The sequence below is a fragment of the Choloepus didactylus genome, chromosome 10 (assembly GCF_015220235.1).
Source record: "Choloepus didactylus isolate mChoDid1 chromosome 10, mChoDid1.pri, whole genome shotgun sequence".
Classification (NCBI taxonomy): domain Eukaryota; kingdom Metazoa; phylum Chordata; class Mammalia; order Pilosa; family Megalonychidae; genus Choloepus; species Choloepus didactylus.
The window spans coordinates 123,604,003-123,622,420 of NC_051316.1; the positions used below are offsets into that span (position 1 = coordinate 123,604,003).

At 39.6% G+C, this 18,418-nt stretch overlaps 1 protein-coding gene across 3 annotated transcripts in view; it reads right to left on the reverse strand.

Annotated features, from left to right (window-relative positions):
• Window positions 1–18,418, reverse strand: part of PLPPR1 (phospholipid phosphatase related 1) — a 325,980-nt gene that overhangs the window by 38,082 nt on the left and 269,480 nt on the right. The window lies entirely within an intron of this gene.

An 18,418-nucleotide genomic window follows, 5' to 3' on the forward strand; every position in this document is an offset into this window, starting at 1 on the left:
AGAAAAAGAACAGAAAACTAATCCCAAAGTAAGCAGAATGAAAGAAATAACAAAGATCAGAGCAGAAATAAATGAAACTGAGAATAAAAAACAATAGAGAGAATTAGTAAAACCAAAAGTTGGTTTTTTGAAAAGATCAATAAAATTGACAAAGTCTTAGCTAGACTGACAAAGAAAAAAAGAGAGAAGATACAAATAAAATTAGTAATGAAAAGTTGGACTAAATCCTATGGACACCAATGAAGTAAAAAGGACTATGAGAGAATACAATGAACATCTGTATGCCAACAAATTAGGCAACCTAGATGAGAAGGACAAATTCATAGAAACATATGAACAACATATACTGACTCTAGATGAAAGAGAAGACCTCAACAGACCAATTACAAATGGAGAGACTGAATCAGTCATCGAAAACCTCCCAATAAAGAAAAGTCCAGGAAAAGATGGCTTCACAGGTGAGTTCCACCAATCATTCCAAAGATTAATACCAATACTGCACAAACTCTTCCAAAAAATTAAAGAGGAGGAAACACTACCTAACTCATCCTATGAAGCCAACATCGCCCAAATACCAAAGCCAGAAAAAGATACAAGAAAAGAAAATTACAGATCAATTTCTCTGCTGAATACAGATGCAAAAATACGCAACAAATTATTTGCAAATCAAATCCAACAGCAATTAAAAGAATTATATACAATGATCAAGTGGGTTTTACCCCAAGGATGCAAAGTTCATTCAACACAAGAAAATCAATTAATGTAATACACCACATTAACAAAATGAAGGGTAAAACCCATGATCATCTCCATTGATGCAGAAAAGGCACTGGACAAAATCTAGCATCCTTTCTTGATAAAAACACTTACAAAAAAAGGAACAGGATGAAACTTGCTCAGTATGATAAAGATCATTACGAACAGCCCACAGCTAACATTGTATTCAATAGTGAAAGACTGAAATCTTTCCCTCTAAGATCTGGAAAAACATAAGGATGCCCACTGTCACCACTGTTATTCAACATTGTGCTAGAAGCTCTAGCTAGAGCAGTTGGGCAAGAAAAAGAAATAAAAGGCATCCAAATTGGAAAGGTAGAAGTAAAACTTTCACTATTTGCAGATGACATGATCCTACACATAGAAAGGCCCAAAAAGTCTACAACAAAGCTACTAGAGCTAATAAATCAGTTAAGGAAAGTGACAGAATATAAGATCAACATGCAAAAAATCCATAGTGTTTCTATACACTAGGAATGAGCAATCTGAGTAGGAATTCAAGAAAAAAAATCCATTTACACAGAAAACTATAAAACATTGCTAGAAGAAATCAAGGAAGACCTAAATAAATGGAAGGACATGGTGTGGTCATGGACTGGAAGACTAAATATCATTAGGATGTCAATTCTCAAATTGATTTACAGATTCAATACAATCCCAATAAAAATTCCAACAGCCTACTTTGCAGAAATGAAAAAATCAATTATCATATTTATTGGGAAGGGTAAGAAGCCCCGAATAGCCAAAAACGTCTTGAAAAAGAAGAACGAAGTTGGAGGAATCACACTTCCTGATTTTAAAATATATTACAAAGTCCCATGATCAAAACATCATGGTACTCTATTTATTGCTGGTGGGAAGGTAGAATGATGTAGCCTATCTGGAGGACAGTGTGGTGGTTCCACAAGAAACTAAGAATGTGGGTGTTATAAGGTCCTGTGACCCCATTATGGGATATATACTTGGAAGATCTGAGAGCAGGGACATGAATGGACATTTGCACACTGGTGTTTATGGAGGCAGTATTCATGATTTGCAATGGGTGGTGGTGGTCTAAGGGTACATCGACTGAAGAACAGAATGGAGAACTGTGGTGTAGGCATACAATGGAATATTGAGCAACTGTGAGGGAATGAAGGTGTGAGACACGCAACGAGGTGAACGGATCCTGTAGATAGCATTCTGAATTAAGTACACCAGAAACAAAAAGATAAAATTATAATGCCTCACCAGTATGGACTAACTACATTGTGTAAACTCAAAATTGAATCTTAGGGCACAGCTTATCAGGGGAATGCTTATTGTAATGGTCCCTAGATTGTAAGCTTTTACAGCGGTCACATCTATTCTTGCATTGTAATGGCTATCTCCAGATTCTGAGATATTGATCCCTTTGTGTATAACCTGATTGGTCTCTGGAACTTTGGGTATCTGTGTGACACCTGAAACTCAGAGCTAGAGCTCAGCAGATATGAATGTCAGTATTAGCGCATGCAGCAACTGTTAAAAAAGCTGAAAAAGAGTCCAGACTTCAATTAGAGATATGAATGAAGCAGATCTGGTTAGGACAAAGGCATATCAGGCCAAAGGGTAAAGGACGATACTGACCAAACTTCAACTTCCATGTGAGACCAAAGAGAGAGATGTTTATTTGGTGCAGGATCTATATTTTCTGTAGTACACAAAATAATTTCACTTGTATGGTCAGTTTATTCAAACACCATAATTACGTGGAGCTTTGAATAGGAAGTGAGATCTGGTAGGTTTGTACAGGTTAGTATGAAACAGCAACACATCCCAAAGTAATCTGGGCAGAGAATAAAAATATATATGCAGGGCTCCCCTGAGGAGCTGGGGGAAAATGTGGAAGTGCTGGACTTCCTCACCTGGATTGTTGCTGATGTTCTCACAAACATTGAGGACTGACGGTTTGGTATGCTGAGCCCTCTGTCTTGGGGCTTGCCCTTATGAAGCTCATTACTGCAAAGGAGAGGCTAAACCACTTGTGATTGTGCCTAAGAGTCTCCCCCTGAGTGCCTCTTTGTTGCTCAGATGTGGCCCTCTCTCTCTAGCTAAGTCACCTTGGCAGGTGAACTCACTGCCCTCCCCCCTACGTGGGACCTGATTCCCAGGGGTGTAAATCTCCCTGACAACCCAGGATATGACCCCTGGGGATGAGCCTGGACCTGGCATCATGGGATTGAGAACATCTTCTTGACCTAAAGGGGGATATGAAATGGAACAGAATAACGTTTCAGTGGCTGAGAGATTTCAAATGTTGTTGAGAGGTCACTCTGGAGGGCATTCTTATGCACTATATAGAAGTCCCTTTCTGGGTTTTGGTGTGTTGGAATAGCTAGAAGTAAATACCTGAAACTATCAAACTGCAACAATTGTATAACTATGCAGCTTACATGGGGTGACAGTACGATTGTGAAAACCTTGTAGATCACACTCCCTTTATCCAGTGTATGGATGGATGAGTAGAAAAATGGGGACAAAAACTAAGTGAAAAATAGGGTGGGATAGAGGGGATGATTTGGATGCTCTTTTTTACTTTTATTTTTTATTCCTATTTTTATTCTTTCTGGTATAAGGAAAATGTTCAAAAAATAGACTGGGGTGATGAATGCATAACTATATGATGGTACTGTGAACAGCTGATTGTATACCATGGATGACTGTATGGAATGTGAATATATCTCAATAAAACTGAATTAAAAAAAAAAAAGCCAGCATGGCTACTGGCATAAAGACAGATATTTTGACCAATGGAATTGAACTGACAGTTCAGAAATAGAACCTCACATCCATGGTCAATTGGTATTTGATAAGGCTGCCATGTCCACTCAGTTGGGGAAAAAATAGTCTCTTCAACAAATGGTGCTGGGAGAACTGGATATCCATGTGCAAAATAATGAAAGAGGACCTCTCTCTCAAACCCTATACAAAAATTAACTCAAAATGGATCAAAGACCTAAATATAAGAACCAGGACCATAAAACTCTTAGAAGAAAATGTAGGGAAGCATCTTGTGGCAGGCAATAGTTTCTTAGACTTTACACCCAAAGCACAAGTAACAAAAGAAAAAGTAGATAAATGGGACCTCCTCAAAATTAAAAACTTTGTGCATCAAAGGACTTTGTCAAGAGAAGGAAAAGATAACTTACTTAATGGGAGAAAATATTTGGAAACCACATATCCGATAAGGGTTTAATAACCAGAATGTATAAAGAAATCCTACAACTCAACAATAAGGCAAACAACCCAATTAAAAATGGGCAAAAAGACTTGAATAGACATTTCTCCAAAGAGAAAATACAAATGGCTAAAAGGCACATGAAAATACGCTCAACATCACTAGCTATTAGGGAAATGCAAATCAATGAGATATCATCTCACACCTATTAGAATGGCCACTATTGAAAAAAAAAGAACACTACAAGTGTTGGAGAGGATGTGGAGAAATAGGAACACTCATTCATTTCTGGTGGGAATGTAAAATGAAGCAGCCACAGTGGAAGACAATATGATGGTTTCTCAGGAAGCTAAGTATGGAATTGCCATATGATCTGAGAATCCTGTAATGAGGTATATACCCAGAAGAACTGAAAGCAGGGACTTGAACAGACATTTGCACACCTAAGTTCATAGTAGCATTATTCACAATTGCCAAAAGATGGACACAACCCAAGTGTCTATCAACTGATGAACAGATAAATAAAATGTGGTATATACATATGACGGAATATTATTCAGCTGTAAAAAGGAAGGATTCCTGATGCAATAACATGGATGAACCTTGAGACCATTATGTTGAGTGAAATAAGTCAGACAGAAAAGGACAAATACTGTGTGATCTCACTGTTAAGAACTAATTATAGTAAGTAAACTCACAGAGTTAGAATCTAGAATATAGGTTACCAGGTGATAGATTGGGGATAGAAAATGGGAAGTTGATGCTTAACTTGTACAGAATATCTATTTAGGCTGATGGTGAAGGGTTGGAAAGCTTGGTGGTGATGGTAGCACATTATTGTGAGCGTAATCAACAGCAGTGAATGATACAGGTGAATGTGGTTAAAAGAGGAAGCTTTAGGATGCATACATTACTAGGATAAAAATTAAAAGATAAAACATAGGACTGTACAGCACAGTGAACCCTATTGTAGAAGATGGAGTATAGTTATATAGTACAAATATAAGAATGTTCTTTCGTGGGTTACAACAAATGTATGACAAGGCGGTAATAATAGACTGGCATATGGGGAAAAATATACCTAATGTAAATAATGGACCATAATAACTATTTTATTAATCTTTCATCAATTGTTTTGTAAACTCACAACTTCTCTAATAAAAACAAAGAACCAGCATGAGGAAAGTTTTCACCAACTCTGAAACTGCCATAACTGCAGTCGGAGACCCATCGATGGAGAATATAAAGTTAATTACAATTATCTACTGGATACTGGGTGCCAGGCCCTTTACCATAGTGTCTTCCCAGCTCACAAGATCCCCAGTGCGGGTAGTATCACTTTTGCTTTATTGATGAGGAAACCAAAGTTCAGTAAGGTCAACTAACTTACCCCAGAGGACATGTCCAACTGACACTGGGGGCACTGGGATTTGAACCCGGGTCAACAAGTGCCAAGGTCCATGCTTCCCACTGCATTTTGATTTTCCTAGTCTGAATTTCAACATTTCCCCCCTAGAAGAATGTGATTTTCTACATGCTCTTCTTTGCTAGAAAAAGCCTCTGGTTTTAGATAAACTTAATCAAGATTTTAAGAATTCGCATGCCTTATATCCTCCCGTCGTTATGGATTGCCAGCTGGCTGGATAAAGATAACTCACGACAGGCACATGGGGAAAGGAAATTCAACTGTACAATCATTTCCAGATGAGTTTCCCTTCCCTTTATAGGTGACGAAACTGAGAGTCTAAGGGACCTGGCCTCGCTCAGCCAGTCTCTGGACAGTTCTGGAATGCGGCCTGTATTCCTATTTCCACTATGCAATTCTACCTCTTACTTTAATAGGATATATATTCAGTTTTTAAAGCATCGTGCATTTGACTTGTTTTGTTTTCTATATCTTCAATATTAAATCCAAATTCAACCAATATTTTTTTTTGAGCTACAACTATGTACACTTGTAGTGGTACAAGAAGAACTTGGAGCCAGCCTTTCCTGACTTTTAATCCCAGCTTTGTGACTTACCAGTTCTGACGTCCTCGGATGCATTATTTAACTTGTCTATGCTTTGATTGTCTTCTCTATAAAATCAGCATAATAATAGTGCCTTTTTATGGGTTTAAATGGCTCTATGTATATATTTATACACATGTGTACATGTATCTGAATGTGTATATGTGTGTATGAAGTGCACAGAACAGTGCCTACAACATATTTGCACTACATGAGACTTCAGTTGTACTGTTGTTAAATCAACAATAGCAGCTCCATCAGCATCAGCATCTCTAGTACTATAATTGTTACATTATCATCACAAAGGAGGCAGATTCTGAAATGAATAAAAGATGACCCCTCTCCTCCAAGACTACACAGTCTACTGAGGAACACACACACACACACACACACACAGATCTTACACTATCAGGCATATCGTGTCATATACACATTTCAAGGACAGAGTGCTAAGGAAGCCCAGGCTCCTGGGTAGAAGGGGATTTCTCTTCTCTAGGAAAGCCTGGCTTGTTCTGGGCAATCTTCAGCCTTAATGCCAGGATATAGCTTATGATGAGGAGACACGGCAGCTTGTTATATATTTACAATGAGCTGCCTAAAATTGCATCAGGACCTGTGGGCCTCCTCTGGGGGTTTATCTGTCATTCTGTCCCCCGCCAAGACTCTGAGCAGCTCCATCAAAGGACATTCATAGTTGTATTTCTGACATCGCCCCCGCCCCCACCACCAACCACACTTGCCCAGACCCAGAATATGGTCAGTTCTCAAAAATAAAAAAAAGGTTTAATTTTGTTTTGGAGGAGAGAGAAGCAGCACAGTCATTTTGTGTGGCCTGAGGGATTCAGCTGTCTCACAGGCAGCCAGACACCTGACATCCCTGCAGATCAACAAGGTCTTTGAAGTGCTCTTTGATACATGATCCTCCTCCCTGAAGACGCCCTAAATCTGGCTGGTCTGGCCTCGAAATGGACAGTGCTAGTTCAAGTTGACATTCGAGAGAAATGGGGAAGGAAGACAAAGCAAAGAACTATTTAGTAATAGAAAGTCTTTACACGTGCAGGCTAAGATTATAAGAGCCACAAGCTTGTTGAATTATTTTGACAGATTCAGCGGAAAAATTTTCAGTTATATTCAGTCTGACAACACATTTCTTATGTCTACGTCGTGGCCAGAATCATTTTGATTTTAATGGAACAAAATTAAGCATAACCTTACTCTGAAGACCTTGCCTTGCGATTCTGTTATACTGGGAAGAGTGATGACCCTTCTCTGGGTTGGGGGGCACTGCTTAGTCTCAGCCCCAGCAGGGATGGGGCAGATAGATATATAGAATAACATGGCATCCCAGGATCTGAGTCTGAGAACCCAGCAGGAGAGGGCAGTGAGGTCCAAGACAGAGCGAGATCCTGGGGGGTTGCAGGGGGGATGGTGGCTCGATTCCACACAGAGGTCAAGGTTAGATGAATATGTTGGAATGGGGTGGGAATTAGGCAAACACCTGGAGCAGCATGCATCCTGCTGGAGGATGCTGTCAAGGTATGGTTTTGCAGAATCAGAAATATTTTGTGCCCAACATTCCTTGGAATTAACCATGGATTAATGCTCTGTCATGTAAAAAATATTTGAGTGGCTTCAGGAACTCAGCCTTCCCTCTATGCTCATAAGACCCATCTTGCCAAAATCAAGTGCCAGAGAGGTTGGTTTGTCCCTCACATCATGAGAGAATTGCATCACCACTTTTCATCTTAAGGAACAGATGGTGATAAACTCATGCTTGCTTGGATACAGGAAATAGTATTTCCTTGAGGGAACTTTCCCTGTTCCCACAGACCACTTCAAGCATTCCTGCTATACACAAATCTGTTACCCAGTGTTTCTCCTTTCTAGCTCTTATCACACCTAATTACATTAAGATATTGTGAGTCTTTGGTTATGGGATGTTGTGTTGATGGCCGTGTCCCCAGGGCCTAGCCCAGTGTAAGGGACCTGCTAGTTGCTCAGTGCTGACTGAATTAAGCATATCCGAATAATGAAGGTCTTTTGGAATAGAGGTTTAATGAGGCAGACTATACAGAAGAATAAATGATAGAAATCACTAGTCCTCCTAGACCCAGTGAAAATGTCCCCGCCCCTGGTGAAGCCTTTGCCAGGTGTTGTCATTGTTCCCATAGCATAGTAAGAGGTCTCTTTTCTGACACCTACCCATTTAATCACAATTATTCTTTGCATGTTCCTCTCCATTTGAGGTTGATATCCTTGGGAGAAGGACTTTTTCCTTCCTTGTAGAGTGCCTAGAACAAGGCCTGGTATATAGTAGGCTCAATCCATATTTGGTGAATGAATAAAAACTCAACTCCTTAAAGGACCTACTTATGGGTAGAACCCTCCACTCTTAACTTGTCTGAAGGTGAACACTTGAGAAAATTCCCAATATGGACCAGAAAGCACTGGAATCTTGGTGCATTGCTTAAGAACAAACAAAAACTAGGGATGAAATAATACAAAGTGACGTGTCTGTTTTAAAGTAAACTCACTTATTGACTCATTCAGCAGTCAACAGTTTTGGGGAAGGGGTATGCACCCCGTGCATGGCACTGTTCTAGCACTAAAGATGCAGCAGTGAACAGAGACATAATGGGGGAAAAAAAACAAATAACCTAATAAATATTAATATAATGTCATGCAATGATACATGCTTATAAAATAAAGCAGAGAAATGGGATGGAGAGTCACAAATATATGAGACTCAATAATAAGGAAAGAAATAAACATTGCTTGCTTCAGCTGTTTCAAAATCCCCAAACATTGTGAGTATAGGAAAGGAAATGCACAAATTCTAGAAGTTCTCCATCCAGTGCGGTTTTCCAGTGCTCACACAAGAGGACAAAATAGAAAATCTTTATACCCCCTTATCCTTATTAAAACACACATTCATACAAACACACATGTACACCCTCATGTGCACACACACACACGCCCGCAAAACTAAACAAAATCACTCCAAGGCATGCCAGTCTGAACAGAATTTGCCACGATAAAGGGTACAGGGCTCAAACAAATCTAGAAGTAAAATGTCCTAAGACTCTCAAGCCAAAAGTGATGAACAGTACAAGGATTGGTACAGTCAGTCAACAACAGTCAAATCACAAATGAAGAAGGGTGCATAAAAGTAAGTAAGAGCAACAATATACAGTAACCTACATATCTAGTTACTGACATAATGTCTGGAATATATTAAGTGACAATGCATGTTTGCATAAGAAAGAAAGGAAGGAAGACAGTAATAGAGGAAAGGGAGTCATTTTTGAATTAAAATGCCTTGAGATATTCCCATTTTTTAGGAATGACTACATTGGATATAAAGGTTTTTCATGAAACAGCCCAGTGCTCACATCCCAATGAGTGGATTTCATGGACACTCATTTTCCTGCATTTTACTGACGATGAATAAGACGTATTTTTCAAACCACTGAGTTCTGTATTCTCATCCAGGACCAGATTCTGCTTGGAGTGAAGGAAATTAGGAAGGGAAGGGGCCTCTTTTCCTTCTGCCAGGCCCCCAGCCCACATCAGATGCTGTTTTGTGCATCAGGGCAGATTGATGACCCTGGTTTTGGCAGTGGTTGGGGTTCCTCCATCTGTATCTTTGCCATACACTCTCTGCTCCATCCACCACTCTGCTCTGGCTGCTGCTGGGGCACATGGGGCATGTGGAACTCGCCATGTGTTCAGCCTTGGCTGCCCTGTCTCTGACAGCCTTTCTGATCATTGCCCAACAGACAGTGTATCACTTGGCGCAAAAGAGAGTACTCTTCGGTAAGAAATGGTCAAAGCCAAATTCCAGATCTGGCAATGAATGAACTGCAAATGAATTCCATTGGCATGCTTCTCATCTCCCACTTGGTCTCACGTGCAAGTGACAGCTAACATTTTAATAACAATGGTAATATATACTTTAAGTAACAAGGATGACTCCCATTTTGATAGATGCCTTTCAAATGTCGAAACCTGGATGGCAAATAAATAAACAACCCTGAAATGCAGTCCATCAGTTTGGTGCGTTATCTTTTACATCTTTTACCTATTTGTTTACAATTGTTTTTCAGAAGATCTAGTAAGTGATAAATAAGTGACATAAATGTGAAAAATTTAGAGGACAGCTTTTAGATTCAAAATATAAGCAGTTTATGGAAACAATAGTCACTGAAATGTATCTTATAATCACATATTATAAGGGGTGTTCACTGCATGTTGTTTAATGCACTAGCCATTAAAAAAGGCATCTAGAGTTTGTGGAATACACATCTTAGATTTACACAGATGCTATTTGCGGCTCTGGTACATGGCAATCTCAAAGTGGTTGCTGTTTCCCCAAATGTGGGGTTTGGAGTTGAAAGCTCAGCTCTCTCACTTAATGTGCAACTTTGGGCAAGCAATTGAAAATTCTGAGCCTCAAGTAGGGTTTTTTTTTTTCTTTATGATTTTGAAAATGAGGGTAATGATTATATAGACAACTGCTGAGAGAATTAAATATATATGTATGTATCTAAAAAATTAAATATGGAACTACCATTTGATCCAGCAGTTCCACTCCTAGATATACACCTAAATAACTAAAAACAGGGACTCAAATAGACACCTGTACACCAATGTTCACAGGAGTATATCTATAATAGGTGGAAAAACCAAGTATCCATTAACAGATGAATGGATAAATAACTATGGTATATATGTACAATGGAATATTATTCAGCCATGAAAAGGAATAGAGTTCTAATAAATGCTACCACATAGATGAATTTCGAAAACTTTATGCTAAGTGAAATTAGCCAGACACAAAAGGATGAACATTGGGTGATTTCACTTACATGAAATATCTAGAAAAGGCAAATTCATACAGGCAAAAAAAAGTAAATATAGATGTTACTAGGGGCTGGGGCAAGGAGGAGTTATTGCTTTCTGTTTGGAGGGATGAAAATTTTTGAAAATAGGGAGTGGTGATGGTTTCACAACACTGCGAATGCCATCAATGCCACTTTGTCACACACTTAAAATGGTTCAAATGGCAAATTTAATGTTATACATGTTTTACCACAATAAAAAATGAGATTAAAATATATGTAAAGCATCTAGAGGTACTCAATGAATTTTTTGCCTTCACTTGGTCTATCTAGGCAAGAAAGTGTTTTGAAATGAGAAAGAAAGACATCATCGCCCCTAGCACTAGAGTAAGGAAACCTAGTGTGGGTCTAGATCTGCTCAGCCCTTACCCAGCTATGTGACTTGGATGAGTCCCTTGGTCTCTCTGGGCCTCTGTTTCTCATTTGTACAGTGGAAGGTTGGATTAGAAGACCTCTGAGGTGCTTTTCAGCTCCAACATCCTTTCCTTTATGATCAGGAGATGCTTCATTGAGAGAACCTGACATCACACAATCAGGCTTCAATCTTAGTGCAGTCAGTTAAGCTCTCCGGAATACGCCTGATTTCCCACCCTGCTTCTTCCTTCAGCCATCCCTGACTTTCAAAATCCCAGGGGATGCTGTCCTCACTCAGTCTCTTCCCTTAAAGCAAAATGCTCCCTACCCCAGAGTCTTCTTCTCTCCTGCCATTGCTGTCATTTGAATTCTGAAAGGACAGCAAAGGCTGGTGACTGCATCTTGTCCACTCTCTGGATTTTCCATGTCTGACACTTTGAGGAAGAGAAGAATCTTTATATACTTCCCAACATTAACATCTAAGTTATTAGATGGTTTATATGCTCATCAGCATGGCAAAGGAAAGCAGACATGGTTTTGCTGTAGATTTTGTAAGCAACCCAGGGGATTTCAAGCGCACAGAATCTGCTGCTTGCCCTGACAGCCAACATCTTCATCCAGTGCTTCAACCCTTCCTGAAGGATGTGGTGTGAACCCCAGATCCAGAGAGGAGCTCTGGTCTCCTGAGCTTTGGTTGTTCAAGAGCTCTTGACTTCTGTTTTTTCACAACTAGGTATAAATGACTGAAGTCAGCTGTAGAAACTTCCTATGCCTCTCTGAAGATCAAGGCTTAAATGGAATTGACACTATTTGGATGATGATGATGATGACATTTCAAAAATCCTTCAGCAACTGGGATAATAAGAATTTTTGGGGCTGGAACCTTCCCACTGGTCTTAATTCAGAGAGACCACATCTTCCTATTCAAAAGGCCATGTTCAGCTGACACTTGATACAAACTGCAGTGACAAGTTGGTCCCCACATTTCCAAACCATAATATCCTCTTATACCTTTTTTACTGGGCAGTGGGTACAAGGGATGTGGGAATTTGAAATGAATGAGCTAAATTGCTGCTCTCAATAAACAGTGAAATGCATTGTGATCTCCAAGTAACTCATCGATCATGCATTTTAAGGCAAAAAATTGTCTTTTCAAGAAACAAACTATTAAAGCACCTTAACATTATTGTCAACACCAGTCTTAGAAGAGGCATCTTGAACATGGTAAGCTCATCTCTCTATGGGATGTCGCTGGAGAACAAAACAATCTCTAAAGGAGATTTGGAAGATTCACCTGCAGTGTGGGCAGAAAACAGGAAAATACATTTGTTTTCCTCAACATTTTTTTTCTTTTTAGTCCAAAACAATTAATGGGAATATCTATAAATCCTTCTCAGAAAAAACTGCAAATTGTAAGGACTGAGTGCAATAGCAGCAAAGAAAATGTAGGCATGGTAGAAATTATTTTAAAAAGATGGAAATTACATCAAAGTATAAAAAAGGGAAAAGATGCAAACTATAAAATGTCAAAAAGAGTTTCAACAGAGAAGGTTACTGAGAGCCTTGAAGAGGCAGATTACGAGGGAGAACAAGGTCCTACAATGCTTTTTTTTGCTTTGGCAGATGCGTCCCTCTTCAGCTAGCTAACAGGCTGGCATTTAAGAGGCTGCTCTGTGATCGGCACAGAGTTTTGGGCTTTTACATTCACTGCAAGAGCTTAAAGCCAGAAGCCCCTGAAAGAGGATTTACAATTTCCTCCAAGAGTGCCTTTCTATCAAACTGCATTTGTCCCTTCCTTTCCTAGGAAATTCTAGATGAGTTGTGTAGATGTGTACGTGCCCACTTGCATGTAAACTATGAGCTGGTTCAATCCTCTTGGGCTGGGAGTCAAATGTGCTGCTGCTTCAATACTAAATACTCCCCTGTCACTTTGTTGTGAGGCCAAGAAAAAGATTTAATAGCCATTTTCTCATGCCTCATAGTGCTGGGGCTGAGATAAAATAAGGGTAAATCAGATTGTCTGCTGCGTAAATCCTCTTGTCCAAATGAGCTCTTTGCCTTTGACTCTGAGAATCCAAGTCTATTCAGGACACCTGAGGTAGTATTTAGCCAGGGTTTCCAGGTTGACCAAAATGCACTCTGCATAAGGGAAGTCTGTATTTTATGCATGATGTTTTCTATAAACCTACAATTCCTCTAATATACAAAAAAAAAAAAAAAAAAAAAAAAAAAGGAACACACCCTGCAGAGCTCTTTGAAGCACTGGCCACTGCTTCTGGCTCAATGGCTCTGGACACAATAACCCATCCCCACCCCCACTCATGCTCCAACTGTTTCCAAAGACATGGGACAGCAGTGACCTTGGCTTAATAAGATTTATCCCAAGTGACACTGATGTTTTCTGACACAAAGTTCAAAAGGAGAATTAGAAAATTCCAGGTCCAATTCCTTGGGGTCTTTTCCCTCGTAACTTTCCTGTAAGTTCCTGCAGTGGCTAATGGGGCTGTGACTGTCCCATCACAGAGACACACAGCATTGTCGCATGCTTGGTATTCCCTGGATAATGTGCCTGAGGGTGCCCAGAACCCCAAGGACAAGCCTGGGTTGAGCTACTCTTTAAAAGTTGCCATCAGTTAGTACTTAGCCACTTAAGAATCTTGTCTTCTTTCTACTGCAGGGAGAACAGGGGTGGGTGTTGAGGAGGCACTAAGAAACGGTGGACTCTTTTGTTGCTCAGTTGTGGCCTCTCTTTCTCTAAGCCAACTCTGCAAATAAACTCACTGCCCTCCCCCTCCAAGGAACATGACTCCCAGGGGTGTAAATCTTCTGGCAAAGTGGGACAGGACTCCGGGGGATGAGTTTGGACCCAGCATCGTGGGATTGAGAAAGCCTTCTTGACCAAAAAGGGGAAGAAAAATGAAACAAAATAAAGATTCAGTGGCTGAGAGATCTCAAATGGAGTCGAGAGGCCATTCTGGAGGTTACTCTTATGCATTATATAGGTATCCCTTTTTAGTTTAGATGAGGAAACTGAAGCCTGTAGAGGGAGCAGGACTTACCATAGGTCATGCGACTGCTGGGACAGAACCCTGACTGGGGCTCCTACCTCTCTTGACAGACCAAACCTGAGAAGGGATGATGGCAGAGTGAAGAAAAGGAAGGCCTCAGGCTCAGAGACAGTGGGTGTGCTGAGTTAAGCACTTGGAATCTCTCCCTTGGGGGCCCAGCGAACGCTGCTTTTAGGCCAACCCTCACTAGGATGGAGCAGAAGAACTGAACCCAGCTCCTTGCTCAGAGGAAATGTTCCTGAGCATCAGAAGAGTTCTGCTGTCTGTCCTGCTACTGCTCACTCAATCTTGCATCTTTGAGGAATATCAAGCATTATCATCAGGGTTACAAGGTCACACGGCTCTTGGCCATAAACCCATCAGCTAACATCAGCTCTGGATGTGCCTTGCTTGGGAGGAAAATAAAAGTGGAACCAAGTGCTTGGCTATCTGTGCAGTCATATGCAAAATCTGCTGACGCCTTTGGCAAATCATGTTACCTCTCCAAGTCTCGATGCTTTTAACCGTTTTTTGTTTTTTTTTTTTTGTTTCCTTGAGAAAATAATCTTATTAAATCACAAACATGCTCTATTGCCATTAAAGGTGTTTCAAAAACACGACCATCCCATCATTTCTTCAACCAACCCTCTAGTATCATGCATTTAGCTAGATACATCTTTTTCACTATTAAAACTAATGCTGACTCAGAGAACCTCTTTTGTTGCTCAGATGTGGCCTGTCTCTCTCTAAGCCCATTCTGCAGGTAAACTCACTGCCCACCCCCCAACATGGGACATGACTCCCAGGAGTTTAAGTCTCCCTTGCAATGCAGGACATAACTCCTGGGGATGAGCCTGGATATGGCATTGTGGGATTGAGAAAGCCTTCTAGACCAAAAGGGGAAAGTGAAATGAAACAAAAGAAAGTTTCAGGGGCTCAGAAATTTCAAATGGAGTTGAGAGGTCATTTTGGAGGGTATTTTTGTACGCTATAAAGATACCCCTTAGCAGTTTTTAGTGTTTTGGAATAGCTAGAAGGAAATACCTGAAACTGTCAAACTGCAACCCAGTAGCCTTGATTCTTAAAGATGATTGTATAACTATGCAGCTTCCATGGTGTGACTGTGTGATTGTGAAAACCTTGTGGCTCACACCCCCTTTATCCAGTGTATGGACAGATGAGTAGAAAAATGGGAACAAAAGGTAAATGAAAAATAGGGTGGGATGGGGGAATGGAATGTTTTAGGTGTTCTTTTTCACTTTTATTTTTATTCTTATTTTTGTTTTCTTTTGGAGAAATGAAAGTATTCAAAAATTGATTGTGGTGATGAAGCACTACTATAAAACGGTACTGTGAACAATTGATTGTACACTGTGGATGACTGAATGGTATGTGAATATATCTCAATAAAACTGAATTTAAAAAAAAACTGTTGCTGATATCAACATTCTTTATACAGAAATTTTTGTATTTGTGTAAAGACGACTATTTCCTTCACATAAATTCAGAGAATGGAATTAATGACTAGATCTGTAGCTTATGAAGTTCTTCATGCATCTTGCCAATCTGCCTTTAGAAAGGAAATAGCAGTCTACTAGCTTTGACTAGAAATGCATGAGTTATGTTCCTTTAAAATCTTTGCCAATTTTCTATGGAGAAAATGCTGTATCTTTTAAAATTACTTTTCTTTGATTACTAATGAATGTAGAAATGTTTATATGCACAAAGTCTATTTATGTTCTATTAACTGTTTATTCTCGTCCTCTTCCATTTTTGTTTTGGGAAGCTCATCTTTTTAAGTATTAAGGATAGTTACACTTGAGTCTCATATGCTGCAAACATTTTTTTGCAGTCTTTATTTACCTTTTCTTTTGTCAATAGTCTATTTTTAGGTAGACAAACCTACTAATCCTTCCCACATGTCTCTAACAACACTTCTAAGTGAGATTTCTGTCACTAGTGATAATGATTTGGTGGGTGTGTATGTGAACTTTCTTTGTAAGTTTCTGGAACCCAGGTTTTTCTTGCTTTGTTAATGTGCATTGAAAAGTTTGCCTTTTACTTTTTGGTTCTGGTGTTTGGGATTTTCATTTTATAGAGCTCTGGGTTTTCTATTTCCTGAACGTTTGAAGGAACTTAGTCTACAGCTATGTGTCTCCAGTACTATGTTACGAGATAAATTTTAGACACATTTAAAATTATATTCTATGGTTATTCAACAATTCAGGTTTTCTGCATATTCTTAAGGCACTGATGGTAAGTTATCTTTTCACAGGAAATTGTCAATTTGATTGTGATTTAAGCATTCAATTGGCATAGAATTGTACCTGCAATTTAAATAAAAACAATGTAGAATTTTAAAGGTTCACGTATTTTTGCTTATATATATATATTTATCTTCTCAATGTTCTTTACTTATGCTTTAAAAAAAAAAATTCTACTAACCAAAGGATTCTCTATTTTATTTTTCAAAGAATTAACTCCTGATTTTATCTATCAGTTCTTTTCTTTTCTGATTCATTAATTTTTGCTCATATTTTTTATTAATCTTTTTTCCTTGCTTCCTTAGATTTTTTTTTAATGGAAGAAAATCTCTATAATTACAAGAAGTAATTATAAGGGAATGTAGGCAGCAATATTTTCTGAGCCTGGGAGGAAGAGAAGAAGATAAGTTAGTAAGTCAATTGACCACTCAGAGATGCATATTTGGAATCAGGGAAATTACATGTTTATGAGACGGGAAGATTCCAGATCAAGGCCACTGCCTCCAGGCAGAGCTGCCACTAAACCATCCCAGACAGAACCCCAGCGTGGCCTCCTGGTTTTATCTTGGGTGTGAATCACACAGCTTTCTGAGTTACATGGAAGCGTGTCTTTTATGCTCGCTCATTACCTGGGCTGGTAAGAAATTCAATATAGAGATCTGCCTTCCTCTGGGGGAAGGGTGTCTGTGCCATCACTCTAGAGCTGGAAGAGGAGCTCTCAAGGGGTCCTCTTGGAATCACATATCTCATTCTCTTCAGCCTGAGAAAGCTGGTCCATGACCCTGAAGAGGCTGAAGAAGGCTAACCTTGCATTCTCCAGGTTCTTTGTTTCCCTACTCCTGCCCGCTTAGTAGATACCAGGCACTGCGCTACGTCCTTTATATGAATTATCCTATTCAAGCCTCACCTCAAACCGGATGAAACAGGCAGTCACATCATCACAATTTTATATGGGAATAGTAGAGTGACTTGCCCAAGTCACGCAGCCAGGACGTGAATCCAGGCACGTCAGGCTGCAAGGTTTATGTTTTTAACTGCTCAGATCCCCATGTTGCAGTAAATCAGTGTTGGCCGTAATCCCTACAGCAGCGTCTTATCATTTAAGTGAAGCTTTCTAGAGCCCGGGATCAATGATGAAAATGAACTCAATGTACTCTGATTCATTATGTCTCTATTATTTCTCATTAAATTCAATTCCATTTTATCATTTTTAAACAAGGAAAACATTTGCGTAGAAAACAACACTTGAATTGAACGTCTGAGAAATGAGTATATTCATCAGCTCTCATTTCCCCAAAAGGGGGCACAGGGGGAGGAGGGAGAGTTGGTGGAGGTGGCTGTTTGAAGAGAAGAGGGGAAAGTAAGGACTGAGATCACATCCCAACTAATCCGACCTTCTAGCATGTTCAGACACAGAAAAAAAAAAAAAAACCCATAAAATAACATTTTCCAAATAAAAATGAAAACGTTTTAGTGTTAAATCATTTCATCGGCCAACACAGATCTGCAGGCTTATGCTCTTGAAGCAGTCTCCCTAGAGGTTTGCCTCGCTAATTTTTTGCCTCAGGAGAGAGAAAATAAAACAAATGAAGGTCAAGTTGCAACTTAATTGAATAGGAAGCAAAAGGGAACAAAGCAGTGCAAACAAGAATGAATCACAGCCAACTTCCAACTTCAGGACCCGGGATCTCTCTTATCTCTGGCCTCTCTGGAGGTTCAGTGGGGACAGCAGGAGAGTTGGTTTGGGGGTGGGGGGTGCTGCGTGGGTGCTGTGCTCTGATCTGCGTGTCCCTACCAAGGCCAGCGTTTCCATATTTGCATTCAACACCTCTTCTGAATGCAAACAACTCACAGTATATTTTTTCA